This window comes from Myxine glutinosa, chromosome 1, assembly GCF_964187855.1.
Source record: "Myxine glutinosa chromosome 1, kmMyxGlut1.1, whole genome shotgun sequence".
NCBI lineage: Eukaryota > Metazoa > Chordata > Myxini > Myxiniformes > Myxinidae > Myxine > Myxine glutinosa.
The window spans coordinates 37981575-37996393 of NC_136261.1; the positions used below are offsets into that span (position 1 = coordinate 37981575).

At 48.7% G+C, this 14819-nt stretch overlaps 1 protein-coding gene across 1 annotated transcript in view; it reads right to left on the bottom strand.

The window, feature by feature from the left end:
* Positions 1-14819, bottom strand: part of LOC137422976 (integrin alpha-L) — a gene marked incomplete in the record, with an annotated part of 211928 nt that overhangs the window by 180109 nt on the left and 17000 nt on the right.

Here is a 14819-nt window from a genome sequence, read left to right on the forward strand (position 1 = left end):
AAGACTTCGAGCTGCAGGTTTGACAGGTCGAGTGGCAGTAAGAAAGCCATTGCTAAGATGGAAAAATAAGAAAAAGAGGCTTGCCTGGGCCATGAAGCACCACCAGTGGACTACTGAAGACTGGAAGAAGGGCTTATAGACCGATGAATCAAAATTTGAAATCTTTGGTTCATCACGCAGGGTTTTTGTACGCCGTCGAGTAGGCGAAAGGATGGTTCCTCAGTGTGTGACACCAACTGTCAAACATGGAGGAGGAAGCGTGATGGTCTGGGCTCTTTTGCTGGATCCAGAGGGCGACTTTCACAGAGTGACTGGCACCCTGAACCAAAAGGGCTACCACAGCATTTTGCAGCGCCATGCAATACTCTCTGGTATATGCCTAGTTGGTCAGGGGTTCATCCTCCAGCAAGATAATGACCTTAAACACACCTCCAGGCTATGTCAAAACTACCTTTGAGGAAAAGAACAAGACAGTAGGCTTCAAATCATCGAATGGCCAGCACAGTCTCCAGACTTAAACCCTATCAAGCTGGTTTGAGATGAACTGGACAGAATGGTGAAAGCAAAGCAACCTACAAGTGCAACACATTTGTGGGAACTTCTGCAACAGTGTTGGGAAGAACTTCCCCAACAATATTTTATTTCCATTGTAGAAAGAACGCCACGAGTGTGTTCGTCGGTTATATCTGCAAAAGGTGGCTACTTTGGCGGAGTCAAAACTTTTAATTAAATTTTGTTAAACAACATGATTTTATGATTTCTTTTTTATCTCCAATTGTTTATTTGTTCTATGCTTAATTTCAGCGTACATTGAGACATTAAATTGCGTAAATTTCAATAAAAAATTGGAAAAACAGAGGTGTTCTAAAACTTTTGACCAATAGTGTATGTGTGTGTATATATATATATATGTATGTATATATATATATATATATATATATATATATATATATATATATATATATATATATATGTATATATATATATATATATCTATATATATATATATATATATATATATATATATATATATATATATATATATATATATATATATATATATATATATATATATATATATATATATATATATATATATATATATATATATATATATATATATATTTGTGCGTTACTCTGCCTGTCTGTCTTTGTTTGTCTGTCTGTCTGTATGTATGTATGTATGTCAGTCGCCTACAGGTCACAATTTTCAACCGATCTTCACGAAACTTCTCCAAGTTGTCGAGGTGGTAATCAAAGTTGAGAAGCCTGTTGATTTTTAGGTCAAATGTCATCTTGAGTTCACATTTCTAAAATCGCCATTTAAAATCCGATTGACTTGAAAATTGAACAGCATTTGTATATTGAGTCACTAAATTGGGAAACCAACTATTTTTGAGGTCAAAAGGTCAAAGATCAACTCAAAGTCAAACTTCCAAAATCATCAATTTTCATCTGAAAAACCATAAATTTTCATCCGATTGACTTGGAGATTGAAGAGCAGTTGCACATTGAGTCACTGAATTGGGAAACCAATTTTGAGGTCAAAAGGTCAAAGGTCAACTCAAGGTCAAACTTCCAAAATCATCAATTTTCATCCGATTGACTTGAAAATTTAACAGCGTTTGCATAGTGCCTCACTGAATTGGGAAACCAACTATTTTTGAGGTCAAAATGTCAAAGGTCAACTCTGTCAAACTTCTAAAATCATCAAATCCTATAGACCTGAGCTTTGATCAAGATCGTCAATTTTGATCTTGATGAAATGGACAATTTGCTGGATCAATTGCAACCTTTTGGGGGAGGGGGGAAAAAGGGGAGGGTGGATTTTGCAAGTATCGTGATCTGCATGACGTCCTCTTGTTTGTTTGTTTGTCCGGGCGATATGTCAGCCATCCTTTGAGCTCGGAAGCTGAAATTTGGGCACAATAGTGAGCAAGTACTTTGGCAAAAATGATATTTTTTGTTTTTGGATTAATTAATTAATTAATTAATTACTTAATTGTTATCGATTAATTAAGTGCTTATTTATTTCCTTTCTCATCTGGGCATTATCTCAGGCACCTTTGAGCCAGGAAGCTGATATTTGGACATGACAATGACCAAGTGATTTTGCTATAAAAGGGTATTTTTGATTTATTGATTAATCAATTAATTGATTAATTATTTTTTCCAATTAATGACTTAATTAATTTTCAAAAGTTACAGCTTCAGATGAAACACTGCTGGTTGAGGTATGCTATTATCCAATTGCTTAAGAAATTATTTTACGATTATTATTTCTTGATTTTAATTATGCAATTAATCAATCAATTATTGTACACCTATCCCTCCCAATACCGTTTCAATGTGCTGCATGGCGGTATCGCCGGGTGCCAAAGGCGCCCCGGCAATATCGCACTGGAGGATATTTATTTATTTGGCATGGGGGCGGTGTACTTTGAATGTATCTGTTTATATATTTATTTATGTGTTTATTTTTTATTTTTTGGCCTCTGTGTGCTCTTTTTTTTTAAAATCAAATATGGTATCCTTAATATACAGTAACAAATGTACAGTGTCCTCCATAGGTATTGGAACAGTGAAGTCAAATTTGTTATTATTGCTGTATACTCAAGAAATTTTGATTTGAGATAAAAATATGAATATTAGGCCAGAGTACAAAAGGTCAACTCACTCCCTCTCTTCTCCTTACCCCACCGCCCCCTCACCCCCACTCACCACCTCCATACCTCTTCTCTTTCCCCCCTTCCCCCCCCCCCCCCCCCCCCCCCCACGATCTCCACTCCCCTTCGTTATGTCACACTCCTCTTAATACCTTAAAGTTGAGCTTCTGCAGCTTACAACAAGTGAATGCTTTTCACAGAAATTTACCAAAAAAAATTTCACAAAATCAAAAGTCACTCACTTTTCAGGAAAAAAAAATCACTCAGCTCTTCCACAAAAATCACCCAGCCGAATAGGAAGGCAGGACGAGGAGCACATGAGCAGGCATGACAAAAACGATGGCAGGATGAGGAACAAGCGAGCAGGCATGATTAAATGGAGGCAGGATGAGGAGCAGGTGAGCATGCATGACAAAACGGAGGCAGGACGAGGAACAAGCGAGCAGGCATGATTAAATAGAGGAAGATTGAGGAGCAGGCACAACGAGACAGAGGCAGGACGAGGAGCAGGCACCTCTTGTTAGCTTCAGCCTTAACAGGGGGAGGAGATGAAATGGATTCCATTAATTGGCACACATTGGCTACGAGAGGAGAGGAAGTTACCCATGTGTGGAGTCGGTCTTGTATGCCATCGGCAGAGAGTTTGGAAAGGTAAGGCAGAATGCCAGAACTGTATCAAAAGCACGAGATGTGTCCAGAGAGACTGCCCTAATCTCAGGTCTGGTATTGAGGGCCTCCATCCATTGTTGGGTGAGTAGAAGCAGCACGTCCAAGGTGGAGTGGCCTGGTCTGGTGAACCGAGATGAGGTTGTTGCAAAAAAGAAAGGATTTCATATCAACTGCGAAGATGGATTTCATGACCATACTGATGATTGGAAGCAAGCGGATCCGTCTGTAGTTAAGGGAATCGGTTTTTGCACCTTCTTATGTGGTGCAATGATGTTGGCGAATTTCCAAGAAAATGGAAGATGATCTCTGGCAAATGATGCAGTGAAAAGGGCAGAAATAGTATGTGCAAGAGCAGCAGAGCTGGTTTTTAGGACATGTGAGCTGATGGTGTCTGGCTCATATGCTGAATCAGAGTTGAGGGTTGTGAGAAACTTCTCCTCCTTCTCAAGTGCAAAAGGCACAGAGTCCAGCATCATTTGGATACAACAGGGTAGGGTGGCTACAGAGAATGGGGGGATGGGACACACGATTTGGAAGCAAACACAGAATTGTGCCATTCAGCCTTCTCACGAGCAGAGTCAGCTGCGGTGTTGTTGAAAGAGAAAAGGAATGGACAGAGGGTGGGGGGGGGGGGGGGGCTTACTATGGAGACAGACTTAACAGGGCACCACGAGGTTTTACAGGAGGGAGACAAGTTTGAAAGTTCAATATTGATGTCGGACAGATGTTTCCTGGCTCTCCTCAGAGTGGACACATACATGTTGTAGATTTTGTGGAATGAGCTGACATTGCCTTTGATCAGTTTAGCTTTCCAGGAAGGGAAGGGAAGTTGTGTCAGAGCAACTGCCTCACCACAGGATTCAGTGTAACATGAATGGGAAGAAGGGTAGAATAACTAAAGATGAGATGGAATGGATCTGTGCATAAGAGTGAGCAGGTTTCTACAGAATAATTTCCACGCTGAGTTAATACCGACAGCAGTGGATGCAAGAGACCAATCCTGAAGATAGATGGCTGCCTGTAATCCCTTCCAATCTGCCTGAGTGAAGTGCAAGACGCGCCAGTACTGAGGTAGCTCTTTGAGAATAGCCAGAGCGATGTTGACTCTCACAACCATATGATCAGTTCAAGGAATTGAAGCAGAAGAAGTGCAGGATACATTTGCAGTGACATTTGTCATCACTTCGTCCAGAATGGGCACAGATTGAGTCAGTCACATGGAGTCACAGAAGTCCTTTACTGAAGTGCCATAGCTGATGAGAGATGTACCAACACCTAGCCAATTTGCATGGTGACAATTGGAATCAACACATATGAGGATGAAAGCATTGGGAAAAGTGGTTAAAAGTTGGTCCATGTTGTCTGAGATGTAGATGTAGATGGAGTCATCACTGTTTGGAGGAAGGTACAACAGGGACAAACAAGAGGTGGAAGCGGAGGCGAAGTCGCAGCCAAATGTACTCTTGGGGTTGGCAAGTGTAAGATCAGTACAAGGCCAGTGAGAAATTGAGTTCTTGAATAAAAGTGCAACTCCACCACCAGGGTGGGGTTCAGGCCTATCAAATCAGAGGAGACAATAACTAGGTCGAGATACTAAGGACTCAGGGACATCCTGTTGGAGGAGGGAATCTGTTGAACAGATGGTGTCCAGTTTATCAACAGTGGCCTGGATTGAGAGATCAAGTTGGAGCAGAGACCTCGGATGTTTGAGGTCCTTACAGTTGGGGACAGGAGAGGAGGTGTTGGGAGGTTGCAGAATGGGGGTGGGGGGATTTCAGGGGCATGATGAGGGGGCCTTTGAAGGGGGGGGGGGGGATGAGGGAAGGACAGGCAGAAGGTTTGAGTGGGTGAGGTGAGAGGGACGCATTGAGGAGTAGAGCGAGGAGAGGCATTAAGAGGGCTTGGGATGCAAAAAGTGTGGACATGAAGCTTTTAGGAGGTGGAGTGAGGAAGGAGTGGAACGAAGGGACATGAAGTGGAGGGAGCTGATTCCAAATCCCCAAATTGGACGAACACAGATAAATATCATGGGATGGGAGATAATATTTTTTTTGTAGAAGGCACGACAGAGAAAGGCGGTGCTGAAGGTACGGGAGGAGAGGCGGTGGACCAAGTGCTTAGCTGACTGTTTGGGAAAATATTTTTTCTGAAAAAGAAGAAGAAGAGCAATAGATTGGATGAATAAGAAGAATGCGTGGGGTACTCCTGATGAAGAAATAAGGAAAGTGAAGCATTTAAAAATGTTTTTAAATACTTCCAAAGGAAGAAGTGTTTCTATTCAATGTGGATTCAATTTGGAGATAGTGAGAAAATGGGGAAAAAGGAATGAAGTACCCCTGAGGTACAGGCAGAAGGAAGTCAAAGTAGAATGAGATCTTGGAGTGGAAAAATAAAGTTTTAATTTTTTTGAAGGGGAAAAAGGATAACGTTAAGACCTTCGTTCGCAACTTTATGGAGTACTGCTCTCCACTCTGGGCAGGTGTTTCTGCCTCAAACCAAGCCCTTTTTATTATGTAGAGAGCAAGGCCCTCAAAATCATTGGGATCTCCCGTGACAAAGCCGAGTGTCCTGGCCTGTTCCTTTCGCATCGCAGGCAAACTGGTGGCTTCATTGTATTCGAATGCCTCCTTTTTGGTCTGGAACCGTCTTTCATTTCTTGGCTCTGTTCCTCACAGGTTTATACGGGGTGCATATGGTCTGCCAGTAACCATTTTCTTGTTAAACTCCCAAAATCCAGGCTCACTGCTCACTTCCACTCATTTGTTCCTCTTTTCTCTCAGAACCAACTTCCCCAGCCTGCCCAGTCCCATTCTTCCCTCCAGGGCTTCAAGACAGCTGTTCACCACTACCTCAGGATACTCATGATCTCATTTACCACAAATGACCCAATTCCCATGTACTCCATTTTTCCAGGTTGTTGTGATTTCCTCCCGTCTCCTCACCTCTTTTAATTTGTCGGTTTGTCCCTTTTCTGTTTCATCCCCACTTTCCCCTTCCTCTTCACGCTGTGTTTCAGTTTGGGTGCAGATTGGTCCACCATGTGTCCTTGTCTCCTTCTCACTCTCACTTCTACTCTGCTGTTGGTGTTCTCCCCTTTCCATTGTGTTTCCGTCCATTCTGCTATAGCTTTTCCATGAGCCTCAGTCATGTATACAGAAAAAAACGAAGCGAAAATAACGCCTCTCCTTGGACACTGTTCCTTACATCCCAAGGACTTCTCCATTCAGCATGTCTCCCTCTGTCCATGACTATCCCAACACCTGCTTGTGATGACACCTGCTATGCCATGTGGGCAGATCTAAGAGAAATAAACTCTGAAAAAAAATCAGGGAAGTACATGCCCCCTTGTTTTGGTCAACATGTGGCCAGGAGATGAGTGCGGTGAGTGAGTGAAAGGCCCTCGGAGTTGGCTTCATCGCGGGAGATTCCAATGATTCTGAAAGCTTTGGTTTCAGCAGCGTGAAGACGAGCTAGGTGTGAGGCAGGAGCACCAGCCCAGAGGGGAGAGCAGTATTCCATTGAGCTGCGGATGAAAGCCTTGTATGTGGTGAGAAGCTCAGGTGTGCCAAGGAAGGACTTCACACGACGGAGGATGCCCAGTCGGCGACTGGCATTGGAGGCCAGCTTGGAAATGTGGTTTTCCCAGGAAAGATCATGGCAGATAGTGAGACCCAAAAGCTTGAGTGACAGAACTTCTTGGAGAGGATTGTTGAGAAAGTAGATGGGAGGGTTGTCCAGTCAGTCTTTTCTGAGACATCGTGAGAGTGTGAGATTTGTCAGGATTGAAAGACATGTTCCACTTGTTTGACCAGTCTGTGATTTTGTCCAGGTCTGCAGAGAGTGAGGAGGCTGCAGACTGCCGATCTGAGGAATGAGGTATGGAGCAACAGAGAGTGGAGTCATCATCAAAGAGATAGAGAGGATTTTCCAGAGAGTCGGAGAGATCATTGATGAAGACCAGAAAACGCACAGGGCCAAGAACACTGCGTTGGGGAACTCCAGCCTGAACAGGAAGGGGAGATGGGGAGAGAGATAGAGAGAGAGAGAGAGAGAGAGAGAGAGAGAGAGAGAGAGAGAGAGAGAGAGAGAGAGAGAGAGAGAGAGAGAGAGAGAGAGAGAGAGAGAAAGAGAAAGAGAAAGAGAAAGAGAGAGAGAGAGAGAGAAAGAGAAAGAGAAAGAGAAAGAGAAAGAGAAAGAGAAAGAGAAAGAGAAAGAGAAAAGAGAGAAAGAAAAAAAGGACAAACAAAGAGGGTCAGAGCTGTTTACGACCTTGAGAATCAGTAAGATCCGTCCATTTGCCCAGAGAAGTACTCCCTCGGACCCAATCTAACAAACGGTGAGTGAGCCCGGGCTTTGGAGAAAAGTCGTGCCATGAGATAACACGAGGCCAACGCATAATTAATTGTATTCCCACTCGCGAGAGAGTCAGTCACTGTCAATGTAGGCACGTGTTAGGTCCACAATGTCCAAGAACCAAGAGCCAGCACAATTGCGACCGCCTGTGACCAAGAGCCCGGACCAAGAGAATAAATGAACCGTGACCGCCTGCGATGACTGCAACGAACCAAGAGAGGGAATCAATTTCTTTAAAATCCCTTTGTTCACCCTCCAAGGGGGAGATGGGAAATCTTGGAGGTCTCCTGGCTCCCGATTGGTGGAGCCCGTAACTCCGCCCACAAGCGATCCCACCCTGAAGACATGAAATACCCCAAATACCCAAAAGACCGTGAAGACCCCAAATTCCCCAAAGACCAAAAAGACACAGAGACTGAAAAGGCCCCCCAGAGAATACAAAAGACCCCAAGGACCCAAAAGATCCCGAGGACGCAAAAGACCCTGAGCACCGAAAAGACAAAAATGACCCAGAGGATACAAAAGACCCCGAGGACTCTGAAGACCCAAAATAAGAGTAATTATGTCTCTTACATTGGAATTGGATACTGTATGGTGGCTTGCAACCCGAGCTTCTAGGTCGGTGTACAGAAACAGTTTTTTTTTTATTTATCACAAAACCTACAAGGTGCAGAAAGTAAAATTTGCTGCACATGATGTGCTACGCACGCAGAGTAAACCGAGTGCTCATTTACGTCTGTAGGATGTCTAATAAATAAAGAAGATATAAGCACAACTGCCACTAGACCCAGGCTTCAGACTTTGGCATACTCACACAGCTACACGGTCAAATAAACTGTTCCAACCCGCCATTTTTGACGGACTTCATACTAGTATATACATATATATATATTATATATATATACATATATATATATATATATATATATATATATATATATATAATATATATATATATATATATATATATATATATATAAATATATATATATATATATATATATATATATATATATGTATAAATTATATATATATATATATATATATATATATATATATATATATATATATATATATATATATATATATATATATATATATATATATATATATATATATACAGTATATATGTATATATATATCTGTGCAGCGTCTGTCCTGTTCTGTGTTGTCCTGTGTTGTGTTGTGTTGTCTTGTGTTGTGTTGACTTCTCACTGAACTACTTTCTCAAACTTTTGTGAAATCGTACCAAACTTCTGGTATGCACATATCTCTCCCGTCGGTATGTCCTAAGGGTATTGTTTTTTGAAAAAATTTCCAATTTATAAAAAAAAATTGGAATCTTTTTGGGAATTTTTTTTTTTTTTAAACTTAAGTTTTCAACTTCAATTGTTTATAAAATGTGATATCACGTATATTACAAAAACATTTGTGCAAAATAATTGTTTGAATTATGATTGGTTTAAACTATGACAAAACGGCAACTCGGGTACAGTCATTTATATATATATACCTACACATCTGGGCAGTGTCTGTGTTGTCACTTAACGACTCCCTCAAACTTTTGTTTCCGTGGTTGTGAAGTGTTTGTAATGACGTTGTTGTGGTTTTGAATCATGTGGTGGTGAGGTATTTTGAATTATGTGGTGGTGAGGTGTTTTTAAATGACGTGGTGGTGAGGTGTTTTTAAATCACATGGTGGTTAGGTGTTTTGAATTACGTGGTGGTGAGGTATTTATAATTACGTGGTGGTGAGGTGTTTTTAATTATGTGGTCGTGAAGTGTTTTGAATTAGTTGGTGATGAGTTGTTTTGAATTACGTGGTGGTGAGGTGTTTTGAATTACGTGGTGGTGAGGTATTTATAATTACGTGGTGGTGAGGTGTTTTTAATTATGTGGTCGTGAAGTGTTTTGAATTACGTGGTGATGGGGTGTTTTTAATTTCGTGGTGGTGAGGTGTTTTTATTACGTGTTTGGCTATGTGGTGTTTTTATTACATGTTTTATGGCTGTGAGGTGTTTTTAATTTTGTGGTGGTGAGGTGTTTTTAATTTTGTGGTGGTGAGGTGTTTTTATTACGTGTTTTATGGCTGTGAGGTGTTTTTATTACGTGTTTTATGGCTGTGAGGTGGTTTTATTACGTGTTTTATGGCTGTGAGGTGTTTTTATTACGTGTTTTATGGCTGTGAGGTGTTTTTATTACGTGTTTTATGGCTGTGAGGTGTTTTTATTACGTGTTTTATGGCTGTGAGGTGTTTTTATTACGTGTTTTATGGCTGTGAGGTGTTTTTAATTTCGTGCTGGTGAGGTGTTTTTATTACGTGTTTTATGGCTGTGAGGTGTTTTTATTATGTGTTTTATGGCTGTGAGGTGTTTTTATTACGTGTTTTATGGCTGTGAGGTGTTTTTATTACGTGTTTTATGGCTGTGAGGTGTTTTTATTACGTGTTTAATGGCTGTGAGGTGTTTTTATTACGTGTTTTATGGCTGTGAGGTGTTTTTATTACGTGTTTTATGGCTGTGAGGTGTTTTTAATTTCATGGTGGTGAGATGTTTTTATTACGTTGTGGCGGACACGAAAGCTCACTGGCGTGAAGGCATCATTCCATGCACCAAGTGGGCGGCAGCCACGCCCGAGGAGTAGGCGTGGCCGTGGGATATACACCGGGCGCGCAGCCCGGAGCGCTCCAGTGCTACAGTTGAGCTTTTATAATAAAGACTCTTAAACTTACCACGTTGTCCGCTTCCTTCTTGTTGTACAAGTAAGCGCGCGTAGCACTGCGCTTCATTGGTGACCCTCCGACGTTCTGGTCAGCCGTCGCTGACCACCCGAACCCACCACAGCAATGGCAACCAACGCGGTCCAAATGAAACTCCCCGAGTTCTGGGAGACGCAAGCCGAAGTCTGGTTCCTGCAGGCAGAAGCCCAGTTCCGACTTTGAGGCATCACGGTGGACGAGACCAGGTACTGCCACGTGGTAGCCTCCCTCGGGCCCGGCACGGCCGCCCGTGTCGTGTCGGTCCTGAGGAACCCACCGGCCGACGGCAGGTACGTGGCGATCAAGCGTCTCCTCCTCGCCACGTTCGGCCTCACGGTGGACGCACGGGCCGACCGCCTCCTGGACCTCCCCGAGCTCGGTGACACGACCGTCAGTCCACATGGACCATATGCTGTCGTTGATGGGCGACGAAACCCCGAACGCTCTTTTCCGGGTGTTATTTCGACGCCAGCTGCCGGTACGAGTCCTCCTCGCGTTGGCCGGTTCTGTGACGACGGAACCCCGAGCTCTCGCTGCCGAGGCCGACAGGTTCTTCGCGGCTTTGGATGGGCAGGCGAGTTTTGGCGCGGCCGTCGCGCATCCCGAGGCTGACCCTGATGCTGATGCACCACACCTCGGGGATCCCGAGGCTGATGCACGCCGCGTGGCCGCCACCACGTCACGCCCACCACCACCGCGAAAACCGCGGCCTCCGCCTTCGCCGCAAACCTGGTGCCATTTCCACGCCAGGTTTGGCCACAAGGTGAGGAATTGTTGCCCGCCATGCTCCTTCGGCAAGTCGGGAAACTACAAAGCCGGCGCTCGGTAGCGGCCCTGAGCGTCGGCCATTCCGGCAGCCTTCTTTTTATAATGGACACCTTGTCCTGGCGCCATTTCCTATGCGATACGGGGGCACAGGTGAGCGTTATCCCTGCCTCTATGTCCGACAAGCACACCGCGGGCCGGGGCCCCACGTTGCTTGCCGCGAACGGAACACCCATACACACATTCGGGAAGCGCTGCCTCTCCCTGCGGTTCGGAAGGCAATGCTTCGCGTGGACGTTCGTAACCGCTAGTGTCCCCATGGCACTGCTCGGTGCGGCCTTCCTCTGTGCACACGGGTTGTTGGTCGATGTGAAGAACAGACGTCTCGTCCAGGCTGAAACGTTCAGCTCGCTTGCTTGCGCGCTGAGCAGCTCGTTGAGCGGTTCACTGAGCGGCTCACCGAGCGGCTCGCCAAGCGGCTTGCTGAGCGGTTCGGTCCCGGCGAGGTTAGTTTGTACGCTTCCGGCAGTGGACGACTTCACCCGCCTCCTTGCCAGCTTCCCGGCCCTTACGCGGCCCACCTTCTTGGCGGGGGCCATCAAGCACGGGGTGGAACACCACATCCCCACCGCCGGGCCACCGGTCTACGCCCGGGCACGCCGCCTCGAGCCGACGAAGCTCGCGGTAGCTAAAGCGGACTTCGCTACGCTGGAGTGGCTCGGCATCGTGCGGCGCTCCGAGAGTGCTTGGGCGTCGCCGCTTCACATCGTGCCAAAGCCCGGCGGGGGATGGCGACCGTGCGGGGACTGCCGGCGCCTCAACGACGCCATCACCCCTGACCGCTACACCGTCTCCCACATCCAGGACTTCCCCACCCGTTTGGCAGGCATGTCCTTCTTTTTGAAGGTGGACCTCATACGCGGCTACCATCAGGTCCCCGTCAGGCCGGAGGACATCCCGAAGACGGCGGTCATCACGCCGTTCGGACTTTTCGAATTTCTTCGGATGCCCTTCGGTTTGAAGAATGCGGCTCAGGCGTTCCAGCGACTAATGGACAGCGTCTTGCGCGACTTGGATTTCGTGTACGTCTACCTGGATGACATCCTCGTCGCCAGCGCGTCCCGTGAAGAGCACCTTCACCATCTCGCACGCTCTTCGAACGTCTGGGCCAGCATGGCCTCATCGTGAACCCCGCCAAGTGCCGGTTCGGCGTCGCCGACATCGACTTTTTGGGGCACCGCATCACCAGGCATGGGGCCGTCCCCCTACCGGCCAAGGTGGAGGCGGTGAAGGGGTTTCCGCGCCCCCGCACCATCAAGGGGCTCCAGGAGTTCCTGGTCATGGTAAACTTTTACCATCGGTTCCTGCCCCGCATCGCCCGGCTCCTGCGCCCCTTGCATGAGGCCCACCGAGGGAAGCCGGGCAAAGGTGACGTTACCTGGACCGAGCAGATGGATGCGGCGTTCGCGGGCGCGAAGCTCGCCTTGGGTAACGCCACCATGCTCGCGCACCCGGCGCCCGATGCACCGATCGCCGTCACCACCGACGCCTCGGACTACGTGGTGGGCGTGGTGCACGAGCAATGGGTGCGTGGTGCTTGGCAACCGCTGGCGTTCTTCAGCCGGCAGCTTCGCCCGCCCGAACGCCGCTATAGTACCTTCGACCGCGAGTTGCTCAGGCTTCACCTGGCGGTCAGGCACTTCCGCCATCCGCTCGAGGGCCGTGCATTCATGGCCTTCGTCGACCACAAGCCACTGGTCTTCGCGATGGGCAAGGTCGCTGAGCCGTGGTCGGCCCGGCAGCAGCGTCGCCTCTCGGCCGTGTCCGAATATACAACGGACATCCGGCACGTCACGGGGAAGGACAACCCGGTGGCGGATTGCCTTTCCCGGTCCGTCGCCCACGCAGTCCACCTTGGCATCAACTATGCCCGGATGGCGGCGGACCAGGCCGCCGACCCCGGCGTCCAGGCCTTGCGGACCGCCATCACGGGCCTCCGCATCACCGAGGTGCCGTTCGACGGTGCGGCCCTCTTGTGCGACGTCTCCCTCGGGCGGCCTTGCCCCATCGTGCCCGCGGGGCGCCGGGTTTTTGACGCCATCCACGGCCTGTCCCACCCGGGCACGAAGGCCTCCCAGAGGTTGGTCGCCGACAAGTTTGTCTGGCATGGCCTCCGGAAGGCCGTCCGCGGCTGGACCAGGACGTGCCTCGCGTGCCATCGCGCAAAGGTGCACCGGCACACCCAGGCCCCATTGGCCCCGTTGACGGTGCCGGAACGAAGGTTCGACCACGTACACGTGGACCTGGTGGGACCTCTGGCCCCCTCGCGGGGTTTCACCCACGTCCTGACAATGGTGGACCGCACCACCTGGTGGCCGGAGGCCGTGCCTTTGGCGGCGACGACGGCGGCGGACGTCGCACAGGCATTCATCGCCACCTGCGTCGCCCGGTTCGGCGCCCCCTCGGACATCTCGTCCGACCGCGGCCCCCAGTTCTCCTCGGAGCTTTGGGGGGCGGTCGCTCGGGGGCTCGGGGTCCAGCTGCACCGAACCACGGCCTACCACCCCCAGGCCAACGGCCTGTGCGAGCGGTTCCACCGCTCGTTGAAGGCCACGCTCCGGGCCACCCATCCGCGACGGCGGCTGGGTCGACAGGCTCCCCTGGGTCCTGCTGGGCCTCCGGACGGCGCTCAACGACGACCTGCGTGCATCCGCAGCGGAGTTAGTCTTCGGACAACCGCTGCGGGTGCCGGGCGAGTTCCTCCCCGACCCCCCGGCACCATGGTCCGCGGCGCAGGAGCACTCCGCGCTGCAGTAGACAGCCCAGAGGATTGCTCCGGTGCCGACGGCGCACCACGGGCACCCACCTACGCACGTCGCCCCGGAGCTTCGCACCGCGGAGTACGTCCTCGTCCGGCACGACGCCCACCGGACACCACTGCGGCCCCCGTACGACGGGCCTTTCCGTGTGCTTGAGACCGGGGTGAAACATTTCACCTTGGACATCGGCGGTACTCCCGACCGCGTCTTGGTGGATCGCCTCAAACCGGCCCACCTCGACGTGGACCACCCACCGCCGGTGGCTCGGCCTCCGCGTCGGGGCCGCCCCCCTGCGGGCGGACCCCCGGCACCACCCAGGCCCGCCGGCATGCCGCGCCCCGGTCCTGCACCCATCCCGGGTGCAGCCGGAGGCATCCCAGCTGGCATCCCTGCACCCCGGACGCCGCCGGTCGCCAGAGGGCGCTTCAGCCGGGTCATCCGTTTGCCCCGCAAACTGGCCCTCCAGGTGCGCGGGAATTCTGGGGGGGCGCGTGTGGCGGACACGAAAGCTCACTGGCGTGAGGGCATCATTCCACGCACCAGTGGGCGGCGGCCACGCCCTAGGGGTAGGCGTGGCCGCGGGATATACACCGGGCGCGCAGCCCGGAGCGCTCCAGTGCTACAGTTGAGCTCTTATAATAAAGACTCTTAAACTTACCGCGTTGTCCGCTTCCTTCTTGTTGTACAAGTAAGCGCGCGTAGCACCGCGCTTCAACGTGTTTTATGGCTGTGAGGTGTTTTTATTACGTGTTTTATGGCTGTGGCATGTTTTTATTACGTGTTTTATGG